This window comes from Oryx dammah, unplaced genomic scaffold, assembly GCF_014754425.2.
Source record: "Oryx dammah isolate SB20612 unplaced genomic scaffold, SCBI_Odam_1.1 HiC_scaffold_18, whole genome shotgun sequence".
In the NCBI taxonomy this organism is placed as follows: domain Eukaryota; kingdom Metazoa; phylum Chordata; class Mammalia; order Artiodactyla; family Bovidae; genus Oryx; species Oryx dammah.
In genome coordinates this window covers 641,842-655,949 of record NW_024070202.1, presented here as the reverse complement: position 1 = coordinate 655,949, position 14,108 = coordinate 641,842, and the positions used below count along the sequence as shown (strand labels likewise).

Here is a 14,108-nt window from a genome sequence, read left to right as displayed (position 1 = left end):
GTATACTGTATTGGTGTTTTTCTTTCTGGCTTAATTCACTCTGTATAATCGGCTCCAGTTTCATCCATCTCATTAGAACTGATTCAAATGTATTCTTTTTAATGGCTGAGTAATACTCCATTGTGTATATGTACCACAGCTTTCTTATCCCTTCATCTGCTGATGGACATCTAGGTTGTTTGTATGTCCTGGCTATTATAAACAGTGCTGCAATGAACATTGGGGTACATGTGTCTATTTCTATTCTGGTTTCCTTGGTGTGTATGCTCAGCAGACTTATATATAGAAAACTATAAAACACTGGTGAAAGAAATTAAAGAGGACACTAATAGATGGAGAAATGTACCATGTTCATGGATCAGAAGAATCAATATAGTGAAAATGAGTATACTACCCAAAGCAATCTACAGATTCAATGCAATCCCTATCAAGCTACCAGCGGTATTTTTCACAGAACTAAAAAGCCTCTTGATGAAACTGAAAGAGAGTGAAAAGATGGCTTAAATCTCAACATTCAGAAAACTGAGATCATGGCATCTGGTTCCATCACTTCATGGAAAATAGATGGGGAAACAGTGAAAACAATGTCAGACTTTATTTTGGGTGGCTCCAAAATCACTGCAGATGGTGAATGCAGCCATCAAATTAAAACACGCTTACTCCTTGGAATAAAAGTTATGACCAACCTAGATAGTATATTGAAAAGCAGAGACATTACTTTGCAAACAAAGGTCCATCTAGTCAAGGCTATGTTTTTTCCCAGTAGTCATGTATGGACATGAGAGTTGGACTGTGAAGAAAGCTGAGCGCCAAAGAATTGATGCTTTTGAACTCTGGTGTTGGAGAAGACTCTTGAGAGTCCCTTGGACTACAAAGAGATTCACCCAGTCCATTCTAAAGGAGATCAATCCTGGGTGTTTATTGGAAGGACTGATGCTAAAGCTAAAATTCCAGTATTTTGGCCACCTGATGCGAAGAGTTGACTCATTGGGAAGGACCCTGATGCTGGTAGGGATTGGGGGCAGGAGGAGAAGGGGACAACACAGAATGTGATGGCTGGATGGCATCACCAACATGATGGACATGAGTTTGAGTGAACTGTGGGAGTTGATGATGGACAGGGAGGCCTGTTGTGCTGCAATTCATGGGGTTACATAAAATTGGACACGACTGAGCAACTGAACTGAATGACTGAGGGCTTCCCTTGGAGAAGGAAATAGCAACCCACTCCAGTGTTCTTGCCTAGATAATCCCAGGGACAGGGGAACCTGGTGGGCTGCCATCTATGTGGTCACACAGAGTCGGACACGACTGAAGCTATGACTTAGCAGCAGCAGCAGCAGCAGCAGCAGCAGCAGCAGCAGCAACAGCAGCAGGGCTTCCCTGGTGGCTCTATGGTAAAGAACCCACCTGCCAATGCAGGAAATGTGAGTTTGATCCTGGGATTGATCCCTTGAGAAGGAAACTGAAACCCACTCCAATATTCCTGCTGGAAAATTCCATGGAGAGAGGAGTCTGGCAGGCTGCATTCTGTGTATTTGAAGAGTGGGACATAACTTAGCGACTAAAGAACAACAAATTCATTCTGCATATTAAGTTTTGTCCAAGTCAGACCTTTTAGAATTAGGAGATAGTAAATATTTTTATATGAATAAATTTATGAGACTATTTAATTTTTGTTATTGTTCTTTTTAAAATATATTTTCTGCATATACATATGGAAAATTCAATCAGAAAAAAAAAGCATATCTTTTTACAAAGGAGTTTGCCTTACAAAGATAAACTGGGAAATTGTCTGTGCATCTGCAAGAGAGCCCATGGGGGCATGTGAGCTCCCCCCTCCCAAAAAAAAAAAAAGAAAAAGAAAAAAGCATAGGGGTAAAGCATAGGAGTCTTTTCCAGGCATCAGCCGGAAACTATAATGCCCTAACAAGCTTTTGTTTTTTTCTCCCCAGGAAAAATTAAGTCTTAAATTCTGGTTCTCCTCTCTGAACTTTTAATTCTAGCTGTAGGGTTCTCAGTATTTCCCATGGCAGCTCACTTCAGTCTCCTTCAGCTAACTGATTCTGTACTGTCCTGACAAATAAGTATTATATGCTCCATGTCCATAGTCATTATATGCTCCATTTCCTCATAGTCTCTATTTCCCATATCTGATCTCAGTGCATTGGATATTGATGCAATAGGGAAATATAATTAAGAGCTTTGGCATATTTATTTATTAGGTAGAATTTGAGAAATTGAAGCTGATTTACATCTTTGGAAAAGTATACTGATGGGAAATTTCTATATCTTCAGAGATATTGAGACATTTTCTATATTACACATTTTGTCAGAATTCTCCTTCAATGCCAGTTTAACATCAATCAGAAGATATCCTGTGTGTATATATATATACACACATATATAGGTATATATGTCACTTTTCTATAGAAACAAAGGTAAAATATCAGAGAGACACATTTCCATGGAAATGGAAAAACTGCATGCTAAAAAAAAAAAAAAAAACACCTCAAGATTAGTTCAATTTACCAAACATATCTGTAACAGTGGAACTCACGAGTTCTCTTGTAAGATTTTATGCAATTAGAGATGAATTACTGCATGGAAATCATAATTTTAAATTCTGACTTTATCTTAGGTGTGAAGCCTCATCTTATAAGAAATCTGTCTGATGAGTTAAGCAGCTGGTTATTTAAATCCAGTTCTAATTATAATAGTGATTTTCCTAAAAATGAATATTTGAATCATTCTGATTGTATTTATGATCTAAGCCTTCTAACTAACCTTTGAAAAATTCCAGAAACTTTAAAATGCTATTTTTACTATTTGGGAAAACCTGGCTTCAACTATCATGTATAGTGATTTGCACATGAGCTCTTAAATTTATCAGTGCCATGTCTCTCAGCAGCTATCAAAATATACTAAATTTACTTGTCTTTTTGTATTTCACAAATTTAATCATATTATTAGCAGTTTGGATTCCATTATGGAAAAAAAGTTTGATATGAAGAAGAATGCACTGTTCCAGCAGATAAGTGGGCAGTATTGCAGTGAAGGAACTGAAGGTGTAGTAAAAAAAACTAAAATCAAAACACCAGTATGCTTCTAAGATTATGCAGAAGCAAAAATGTATGATGAAATTTTCAAACAAGCTATTTGAATGGATAGTATTTACGTGGTAGGTTTCTTTTTCCTAAGTTCAGCTGAGATGAAGAAAAATTATCAAAGGGGAACATAAACATCTGTCTAATTTGGATAAGGTTAATTAATTCAAAAGAAAGAAAACAAAAGTACTAACTGGCTGAAATAAGCAGTACATTTATCTTCAGAAATGTGGAAAGTCAGCTCAACCCAGACCAAAGACACAGATTTGGCTTAATGATAGGACGTTTCCTCAAAGTGAGCAACCCAGGCCTTCAGGTAAGAAATAGCAGATTGTTTACGGCAGGGAAACTCTGCTATGTCTTATCCATATTTATCCCATGTTACAATATTGCATATTTTAAATAAGCTATTCAAAACGTATAGTAAGAATAATACAATATACCCATTGATATGGCAAATATGGTGTCAATGGCAATGAATATTTACTAAATGTTTTATCTTAATATATACCAGTTTCTGTCCTAAAGCTGTTATATAAGTGAACTCATCATATCTTTACAGCAGATCTCAGAGTTAATTACAGTATTATTCACTTTATAGATGAAGAAGATGAGGTTATATATTTTATCTGTGATTATGCTCCAAGTGAATTTTGGAGCCAGTATCTCATTCTATGTAGGTCCAGAACTCATAACCTTAATTACTTGTATCTACTACTACTCGAATAGTGTGAGGACCTCCTAAATTTATAACACTATGGGGGTTCCAAGAGGAAGGAGGGGAAACTTACATGTTTTTGAGCATCAAGTTCTGTATATGTAAGCTTATTTACATTCCACAGTAATCCTGTAAATTAGGCACCACATGCTTATTTTAAGGAAGAAGAAAAAAGTATTTAAGGAAGTGAAGAGTCTGAGTATCAGAGCTGTGTCTGAACACTACTTTATCTCTGAAGTTTCTGATATTAATATTAATTTTCCTATCTTGTTCACGGAAGGATAGTACAAGATACAATTCCTGAGATAGTGTACTTACATTTTCTCTGGGGCCTTGATCTTATAGTTAGTAATTTTGTGTGTGTTATTTGCTCATTTGTATCTCACTCTTTGTGACCCCATGGACTGTAGCCTACCAGGCTTCTCTGTCCATGGAATTCGCTAAGCAAAAATATTTATTGAAATGTGTAGCCATTACCTTCCCCAGGAGATCTTAGCAACCCAGGGATTGAACCCTAGTCTCCTTCATGGCAAACAGATTTTTACCATCAGGGCTACCAGGGAAACCCTTAGTAATTGTTGAGGATGGCTAATAATTATTAAATATATAGTACTTTCCAGATATTGCTTTAAGAAATTTCATATTTAGAAACTATTCAAAAAATCACCATATAAAGTACCTTGATTTTACAGAGAAGTAAACTGAGGCACAGGAATTGTAATGAAATTGCCACTGGATTTGTTACTTTTTACAGTCTCAATGTATCAAGCAGAGAAGGGAAGGCAGGAGAGAGGTAAACAGATGTCTTTCCCAAATTAATGGAGCATCAGAAGTCACACATTATTGGAATCTGGGGAGATCTTCAGAGATCTAATCACTTTTATTTTATGAATGGGAGCCTGGGTTCCTAGGGAATAAACAGTTAAGCAACAGTATGGGAGGGAAAAACTAGGTATTTTGCCTACGTACATAGTGTATTTACCAGATGATTACCTGAATAGAGGTATAACTGCTTTTATTTTAGAGAACTGAGGAGATCCTTTTATATAGTCATGCAGGTTGTGTGCATGAATTCTCTAAGAAATTAAGGGAAGAAGTGCTACATCTTGTTTATTGTATTGTGTTTGGGGGAACTGTTTTGGAATTAGAGGAGCCCATTTCTCAGTATATTATTTCCAAACTAGGCAACGATAATTACAGTCTGATAAGACGTAACTCAAATAACTTCTGAACGTTAATTTATTATGAAAGGGGAGATAATCTTGCAAGAGAAATATAGACAAACAGGAAAAGCAGAGTTGTAGATATATTAACCTAGAGATGTTACAAATAAAGTTTAAGAAATATGAAAGTTTCATGGTGTATTTCACATGAAGGAATTATTTCCTCTTAAAAGTCAAAAGGTCTTCCCTGGTGGCTCAGAGGTTAAAGTGTCTGCCTGCAATGTAGGAGAGCTGAGTTTGATCCCTGGGTTGAGAAGATCCCCTGGAGAAGGAAATGGGAACCCACTCCAGTATCCCTGCCTGGAGAATCCCATGGACGGAGGAGCTTGGTGGACTACAGTCCATGGAGTCACAAAGAGTCAGACACAAATAAGTGACAAAGTCAAAAAGGATTATGAGTCCACTCATAAAAATGATTTGTTCTTCAGTTTTATCATGAATTACCTGACTAAAGGATGATTGATTATTTCATTTTTTTAGTTTATATATATATATATTTATTTATTTTATTTGGAGGCTAATTACTTTACAATATTGTATTGGTTTTGCCATACATCAACATGAATCTGCCACAGGTGTCACGTGTTCCCCATCCTGAACCCTCCTTCCACCACCGTTCCCGTATCATCCCTCTGATTATTTCTTGTATTATTCCTTCAAAATTATAACACATTGTTCACTTTCCAGTTTTTTTATTTAATTGATATTTATTTAACATTGTCTCTACGCCAAGCACTGCAAAACCCACCCACACACCCTACACCAATTTTGTGATTTCATTAGAAACCACTTAATCAAGCAAATTCTGTAGTTACTTCTATTTTACATGCTAAATTGGCACAATATATGTCACCCTAATTAACACTATTAAGATTATCATTTTTTTAAATTCTTGACAAATATAATTCCTGTTTCCTCACAAAATAATTTAAATTATATAAAAATTGGAACTTTGTCTAACTTATCACTGTATTCTTAGCTCTTAGAAGAATATTAGTACTAGATATTCAAGAGTCATATTAAATGAAAATGGTTTCAGTGGGTCTCAAAATAACTTGTCTTTAAAAGTGCCATTTAAAGTAAATATTAGGTTTCCATTTTCTCATCAATGATTAGTGGCATTGCTTTTGTCATTTCAGATAACTTTCTTGAACATCAGATTATGGAAGATAGAAATAATGTTACTGAATTTATTCTCTTGGGACTTTCTACGGACAAGAAAGTCCAGATCCTCTGCTTTTTGTTTTTCTTATTCTGTTACCTGGCTTTTGGTTGGGGAATTTGATCATCGTGATTTCTATTACATGCAGTCAGCTAATCACCCAGACCATGTACTTCTTCCTTAACTACCTTGCACTTTTGGATCTCTTCTACCCCTCCACTGTGACACCCAAACTCATGACTGACTTACTGATGGAGAAAAAGGTCATTTCCTATAAAAACTGCATGACACAGCTTTTCACCACACACTTCTTTGGGGGGATTGAGGTCTTCATCCTCGCAGGGATTGCCTATGACCACTATGTGGCCGTCTGCAAAACTCTCCACTATGCCATCACCATGAACAGGCAAAGACGTCACTCAATTCTCATAGCATCATGTGCAGGGGGACTTTTTCATTCTCTTGATCTCTTTCTTCTTGAGATTGTTTTACCTTTCTGTGGCCCCAATGAAATAGATCACTATTTCTGTGATGTATATCCTTTGTTGAAACTCACCTGCACTGATACACACAAAATTGGCTTTTTTGTCACTGCCAATTCTGGCTTAATGGGACTGGTAATCTTTGTGGTTTTGATGGCCTCTGTAGGTTTTGATTTTGTATAATGTGCACACATACTCTGCAGAAAGCCGCCATAACGCAGTTTCCACCCGTAGTTCCCACATCACAGTCGTGATCCTCTTTTTCGTACCTGCCATCTTTGTTTACATTAGATCTACCACAACATTACCCGAAGATAAAGTGTTTTTGCTCTTCTACACAATTATTGTCCCCATGCTCAACCCACTTATCTACACACTTAGAAACATGGAGATGAAAAATTCCATAAGAAGAGTTTGGTGCAATAAAAGATTCTAGGAAGGGAGGTTAATGACATAAAGGTCATTCATCCTTGATACCAGTGACTGTCTTCTCATCACTCCCTCTGTTGCTGATTCTCTCCTGCTAATGGGAAAATCAGTCAGAATGTGTAAAAGACAAGCCTTCAACAACAGCTTGCCTTCAGTGTTTCCTTCTTTATTTTCCTCTCAATGTGTTTTCCTTCATTTCAATTTTCACTAATAATCCGCTTTGTTTAAAAAAAAGAAAAAGAAAGAAAAGAAAACTTTTTACAGAGTAAAAACCCAGTGAAAAATCTGGAGGGAGAGTGATCCTGCCTGTATTGAAGGCTAAACCTGGGGGAAACCTAGCTCTCAAAATACTTGGCCTGAAGGTATAAAACGTAATAATATGCTAAAAGGTAAAAGACAGTTGAAGAATCCGCCTGCTAATGCAGGAGACACAGGTTCGATACTTGGGCCAGGAAGATCCTCTGGAGAAGGAAATGGCTACCCACTCCAGTATTTTTGCCTGGGAAATCCCATGGAGAGAGGAATCTGGTGGGCAAAAGCCAATGGGGATGCCAAACTGCTGGACACTCAGTGACTAAACAAAAACAAAAAGGCAGCTATAGGAAAATAGGAACAATTGCATACTGCAAACTCCTTTCAGAACTATCTACCTAGCCTTGTATCCTACAACTCTAGATTTCTTTTAATCCAATACCTAGAGTTTTTTTGTGTGTATTTGTGAACCGCTATTACTTCCCTGGGGCTCAGACGGTAAAGTGTCTGCCTACAATGTAGGAGACCAGGGTTCGAGCCCTGGATTGGGAAGATCCCCTGGAGAAAGAAATGGCAATCCACTACAGGACTATTGCCTGGAAAATCCCATGGACAGAGAAGCCTGGTAGGCTACAGTCCAAAGGGTCACAAAGAGTTGGACACGACTGAGTGACTTCACTACTATCACTACTGTTATTTTACTTAAGTGAAGAGACTATAAAGATCTAAGTAGAATATAGTGTAAAGTCCAGTCTTATAGTCTACATGGCAAGTCTTATAGTCTGAAAATCAAGTCACTGTGTGATCTGTTTGTGAAGTAACATTGTAAGTATTGGGGAAAATATATGTTTATATATATATGTATATATATAATACACACACACACACACACACACACACAAACTCATGCTATTTTAACTGGGTTTGACATTAAGTAGACACCACCCTTATGGCAGAAAGTGAAGAAGAGCTAAAAAGCCTCTTGATGAAAGTGAAAGAGGAGAGTGAAAAAGTTGGCTTAAAGCTCAACATTCAGAAAATGGAAATCATGGCATCCGGTCCCATCACTCCATGAGAAATAGATGGGGAAACAGTGGAAACAGTGTCAGAATTTTTTTTTGGTGGGGGGCTCCAAAATCACTGCAGATGGTGACTGCAGTCATGAAATTAAAAGACGCTTACTCCTCGGAAGAAAAGTTATGACCAACCTAGATAGCATATTCAAAAGCAGAGACATTAGTTTGCCGACTAAGGTCCATCTAGTCAAGGCTATGGTTTTTCCTGTGGTCATGTATGGATGTGAGAGTTGGACTGTGAAGAAGGCTGAGTGCCGAAGAGTTGATGCGTTTGAACTGTGGTGTTGGAGAAGACTCTTGAGAGTCCCTTGGACTGCAAGGAGATCCAACCAGTCCATTCTGAAGGAGATCAGCCCTGGGATTTCTTTGGAAGGAATGATGCTAAAGCTGAAACTCCAGTACTTTGGTCACCTCATGCGAAGAGTTGACTCATTGGAAAAGACTCTGATGCAGGAAGGGATTGGGGGCAGGAGGAGAAGGGGACGACAGAGGATGAGATGGCTGGATGGCATCCTGGACTCGATGGATGTGAGTCTGAGTGAACTCTGGGAGATGGTGATGAACAGGGAGGCCTGGCGTGCTGCGATTCATGGGGTTGCAAAGAGTCGGACATGACTAAGTGACTGAACTGAACTGAACTGAACATATATATAGGCTAGAGAGAGAAAAATGGAATTTTTGTGCAATTATCTGATGGAATTTAATACAGTTAAGACTATCTTTGAAGAAATAAGATTCATTTGCCCAACTATCTGTTTTGCTTAAAAACTAAAGCAGGTGTTCCTCAGTTTTATCTAGTCTGATAATCCCATCCCACTCTATTTTCTGCTTTTTCTAGTATAATTGCATGCTGCATCCCATGGGGTCAGAAAGAGTGTGACATGACTGAGTAACTGAACTGAACTGAACTGAACCACTATACATGTCATTATTGAGGATGAAATCTTTGATCTCTGCCTTTAAGATGACTTCCTCCTTGCTGAAAACCTTTAAATAAAACTTTGAGTGTTGCCATCATTTTTTTGGCTTTTGGTTTCCCTTACCTGACTACTTAGGGGGCTTTCCAGGTAATGGTAAAGAACCCACCTGCCAATGCAGGAGACATAAGAGGCATGAGTTCAATCTTTGAGTCTAGAAGATCCCCTGGAGGAGGTCATAGCAACCCCCTCCACTATTCTTGCCTGGATAATCTCATGGACAGAGGAGCCTGGCAGGCTATAATCCATAGGGCCACAAAAAGACACTACTGAAGCAACTTAGCACATACACACACACAAACCTGACTACTCAACTGTCTTAACTGTACTTTGCCATTTGATGCTGAGAAAGAATTTTATCTGCTGAGTCTCTGTAAAATAATGCAGATAATTAGATCAATATTTCAGAACTAGAGTTTATAGAGCTTTATAAGAAAAATGATCACATATATCTTCTGAAGATTGAAAGCATATTTTATTATAATGTTACTTAAACATGCATGAACATAAGCCACAGAAATCTTCTGCTTATGTTTCTAATATAATGAAAAAAAGTAAAAATAAAATATTTATTATAAAATTCTTGTTTCACAGAAATTAATTTACAGAAATTATTAGAATTGTATTCTAATAGCATTATTAGAAATAAGATATATATTTCTAATATAACATTAGAAATAAAAACAATAGCAAAACAATTTTGAGCAGTTTCTATTCTAAGAACAATATTACACATTTCCTTTCAGCATCACAATTAGCTTATGAGTTAATTACTAACATCTCATCTCTAAACAACAGAGAAAAAAAGAAAAATAATAAGATCTTTTCAGGGCCCCTCACTTAGTAAGATATTATCTATCTGCATGCTTCCTGTTCACTTTTTACTAAATTCATATTTTAATAAATCACTTGAATCATAACTGCCATCTCTACTATTAGTACAATTTTAGAGTAACTCAACATTTTATAATAATAATTTTATTAGAAAACAAACTCTTTAAACCTAAGGTAAGGCATTAAAAACTAAAACACTTGTTAATAATTTTCTATTGATTCAAGATACCTTTAATGAACTAATGTAAACTAGCATACACCATGATGTAGATTTCATAATAATTCATAGAATTAGCTAGGTTATCAATTGCTCTAATAACATTTTTTTAAATTTTTATTACCTATATGAATATTTCCCCTTACTTCCACATTTGAACTCCTCTGACATTTTTCATTATACATTGTGCTATGATATTATTTTCTTTCCCTGTATGGGTTCATTTGCATATTCAGTCTATCTATAATTTTTTTTTTTTCCCTTCACACGTGCTGCTGCTGCTGCTAAGTTGCTTCAGTCTTGTCCGACTCTTTGTGACTCTATGAACCATAGCCTGCCAGGCTCCTCCTCTGTTCACAGGATTCTCCAGGCAGGAATACTGAAGTGGGATGCCATGCTCTCCTCTAGGAGATCTTCCCCACCCAGGGACCGAGCCCACATTTCTTCCCTTTCTGCATTGGCAGGTGGGTTCTTTACCACTAGCTCCACCCAGGAAGCTCCTATACATGTGTAATGTAATACATTATCCTCCCCTTAGAGTTATTTTCATGATGCCCCTATACATGTGCAATATAATACAGTATTCCTCCCCTTTGAGTTATTTTCATGATGTCCAATGAATCTTATTTTGGTAAAGAATTAAGAAAAAAATAAAATTTAATTATTTGAAAAGTGATACTTCTTAATTCTATATATGTCTAGGGATATCAGGGCTTCCCTGGTGGCTCAGACGGCAAAGCATCTGCCCGCAATGTGGGAGACCTGGGTTCGATCCCTGGGTCAGGAAGGTCCCCTAGAGAAGGAAATGGCAACCCACTCCAGTACTCTTGCCTGGAAAATTCCAGTGTATAGAAATTTTGTGGAAATTGAAAATGTGTACCCTTTGTTTTGGGCTTCCCACATTGCACTAGTAAAGAATGTGCCTGCGGTGTAAGAGATGCAAGAGGCCTGGGCTGGATCCCTGAGTGGGTAAGATCCTCTGGAGGAGGGCACAGCAACACGATGGTAATGGAAAACCAAAAGTATACATTAGATTAAACACTTTCAGTACCATCATTTACTTCTGTTTTTACAACCCCACTGACTTCAAGTAAGATAACATGCAGATTCTGCAACGTTCCTGCCACTAACCTTTTCACTAGAAGAGTATCCATACATCTTAGACATTGAAAAGTGGGCAGACATCCTACTTGCTTGATATAATCCCATTTTATGTCCATTATTTCACCATAAGTATTAGCAGAACTCTTTTTAAACTCAAATTATCTCAATTTGAACAATAAATCATATAGCTACCTTTTTTATTTCCAAACTAATTTTTCAGTATATATGAAGATATTGTTGTGGTAAATGTTATATAATTACTAATTTTTGTCATTTTTAAGATGATTTCATTAAAATCACTTTAGAAATATCTTCCAATTTTTATATAGTGATTCTCACATGAATCATATTGCTGTTGTTCAGTTCCTACATTTTTGCTTTTCAAGAGTTGCAATGAATATGGGAAGTCCTCAGGTGATTAGAAAATAAGACTTTAAATTTCGGATACTCTTTTTTTATGAGACTGCAGGGAGTATAGCAAGGTTCTATGGACTTTCTGTCTGGGATGATCAACATGAATGTAGCTTATGTACATTTGGAGATTCATTTCATAGAACTAAAGTATAGGGAGATTAGAATGGTAACCTCCATTTAGCGACTCATGGAAAGAGAAAAAAAAAATCAAAGCAAAGTATAACTTCAACATGGAAATGATGACTCTTATTACTAGGGGATGGAGAAGGCAATGGCATCCCACTCCAGTACTCTTGCCTGGAAAATCCCATAGATGGAAGAGCCTGGTAGGCTTCAGTCCATGAGGTCTAGAGAGTCAGACACGACTGAGCAACTTCACTTTCAATTTTCACTTTCATGCATTGGAGAAGGAAATGGCAACCCACTCCATTGTTCTTGCCTGGAGAATCCCAGGGATTGGGGAGCCTGGTGGGCTGCTGTCTATAGGGTCGCACAAAGTCAGACACGACTGAAGTGACTTAGCAGTAGCAGCAACATTACTAGGGGAAGATGTTAATAAGAAACATGGATTGATAGAAGAAAGGATTTCAACTAATGCTGGTGTTTATGCTTATTTTTTCTAGTGTAAATTTCATTGTTTATTAAACTAAAGTAAGCAAATATCAATTGAATAGGATGTATAATGAGAAGGCAAAGTGACTTTCAGATGATTTGCCTTGCAATCAAAAATGGTTTCTGGCACCACATTTTCCACAGGGCATTCTTCATCTCTGAATTTCTGAGAGTGTTAATCAGAGGGTTGACCATGGGAGCAATGAGGGTGTAGAAGAGAACATCTTGTCTTCTGGAAACATTGTGGCCGGCCTAATGTAAATGAAGAGAATAGGCACAAAGAACAGAACCACAACTGTGATGTGGGAACTACAAGTGGAAAGAGCTTCATACCAGGTTTCTGAAGGGTAAGCCTTGATGGTGTATAATATAAAAATGTAGGACAGCATCACGACCACAAAGATTACCAACCCCATTATGCCTGCTTTGGCCACCACTAGGATCCCAACTCCGTAGGTGTCCATGCAGGCCAGTTTCAGCAAAGGATACATGTCACAGAAATAGTGATCTATTTCATCAGGGCCATAGAATGGTAAGTTAATGGTGAGGAGACCCTGGACAAAGGAGTGCAGAAATGCTCCAGCATGACAAGCACTGACCACGGCACAGTATCTGTGCCTGCTCATTATGATGGTGCAGTGCAGGGGCCGCATAGCAGTCAGAGGCTGTCACGGTGAGGATAAAGTCTTCAATCCCCTAAAGAAGTGCATGGCAAAAAGCTGCACCATGCAGTCTGTGAATGAAATTGTGCTACTTTCTGCCAGCAAGTCAGTGACTAACTTGGGTGTCACCGTTGAGGTATAACACAGATCTGATAGAGCAAGGTAAATAAAGAAGAAGTGCATGGGTTGATCATTTAGCTGACTGCATGTGATAGAAATCATGATGAGCAAGTTTCCCATCCAAAAAGCTATGTAACAAAATAAGAATAGTGGGAAGCACACACGTTTGAATTTCATGTTCTGGGAAAGTCCCAAGAGAAAAAATTCAGTGATGTTATTGGTATATTTCATGATCTAATACAGTGAAGACTCAGTGAGTTTGCCTTTAAAAAAAGGACAGGTTAGCATGAGAAATATTGACTATGCATGGTGTCAATCAGAGTGAGTGTTGGAGAAATACATTCATTTAGTAAATCAGCTTCCTATACTATACTTTTAAACAGATAATTCTAAAATTGTATGAAAATCTTGCCATATAATATACCAGATCTTATTATTTTCTAGAATGAAAGAGAATAGTATCAATAAGTACACTTGCTCAAATATAAACAAACATGCACAGTCATCTTACTTATGGGATGAAAAGTGAGCTTAGGAAAGATACATTTCTTTTCCTGAAATAGCTTGTTCACTTACGAGATTCAAACAAACATACTTAAAGTGAAGGGAGTAAGGTAAGTTGTTCAATTGCAGGATAGAACCCTGTATTTATTTAAAATACTGATAATTTTCTTGTAGAATATGATGTTTTAAAAACCCACAGCAAATATTATCCTCAA

General features: G+C 37.3%; 2 pseudogenes; one reads left to right on the top strand and one right to left on the bottom strand.

Moving 5' to 3' along the window:
• Positions 1-6,210: 6,210 nt before the first annotated feature.
• Positions 6,211-7,128, top strand: LOC120877811 (annotated as a pseudogene).
• A 5,569-nt stretch (positions 7,129-12,697) lies between these two features.
• LOC120878253 lies at positions 12,698-13,620 on the bottom strand (annotated as a pseudogene).
• Between the last annotated feature and the right edge of the window lie 488 nt (positions 13,621-14,108).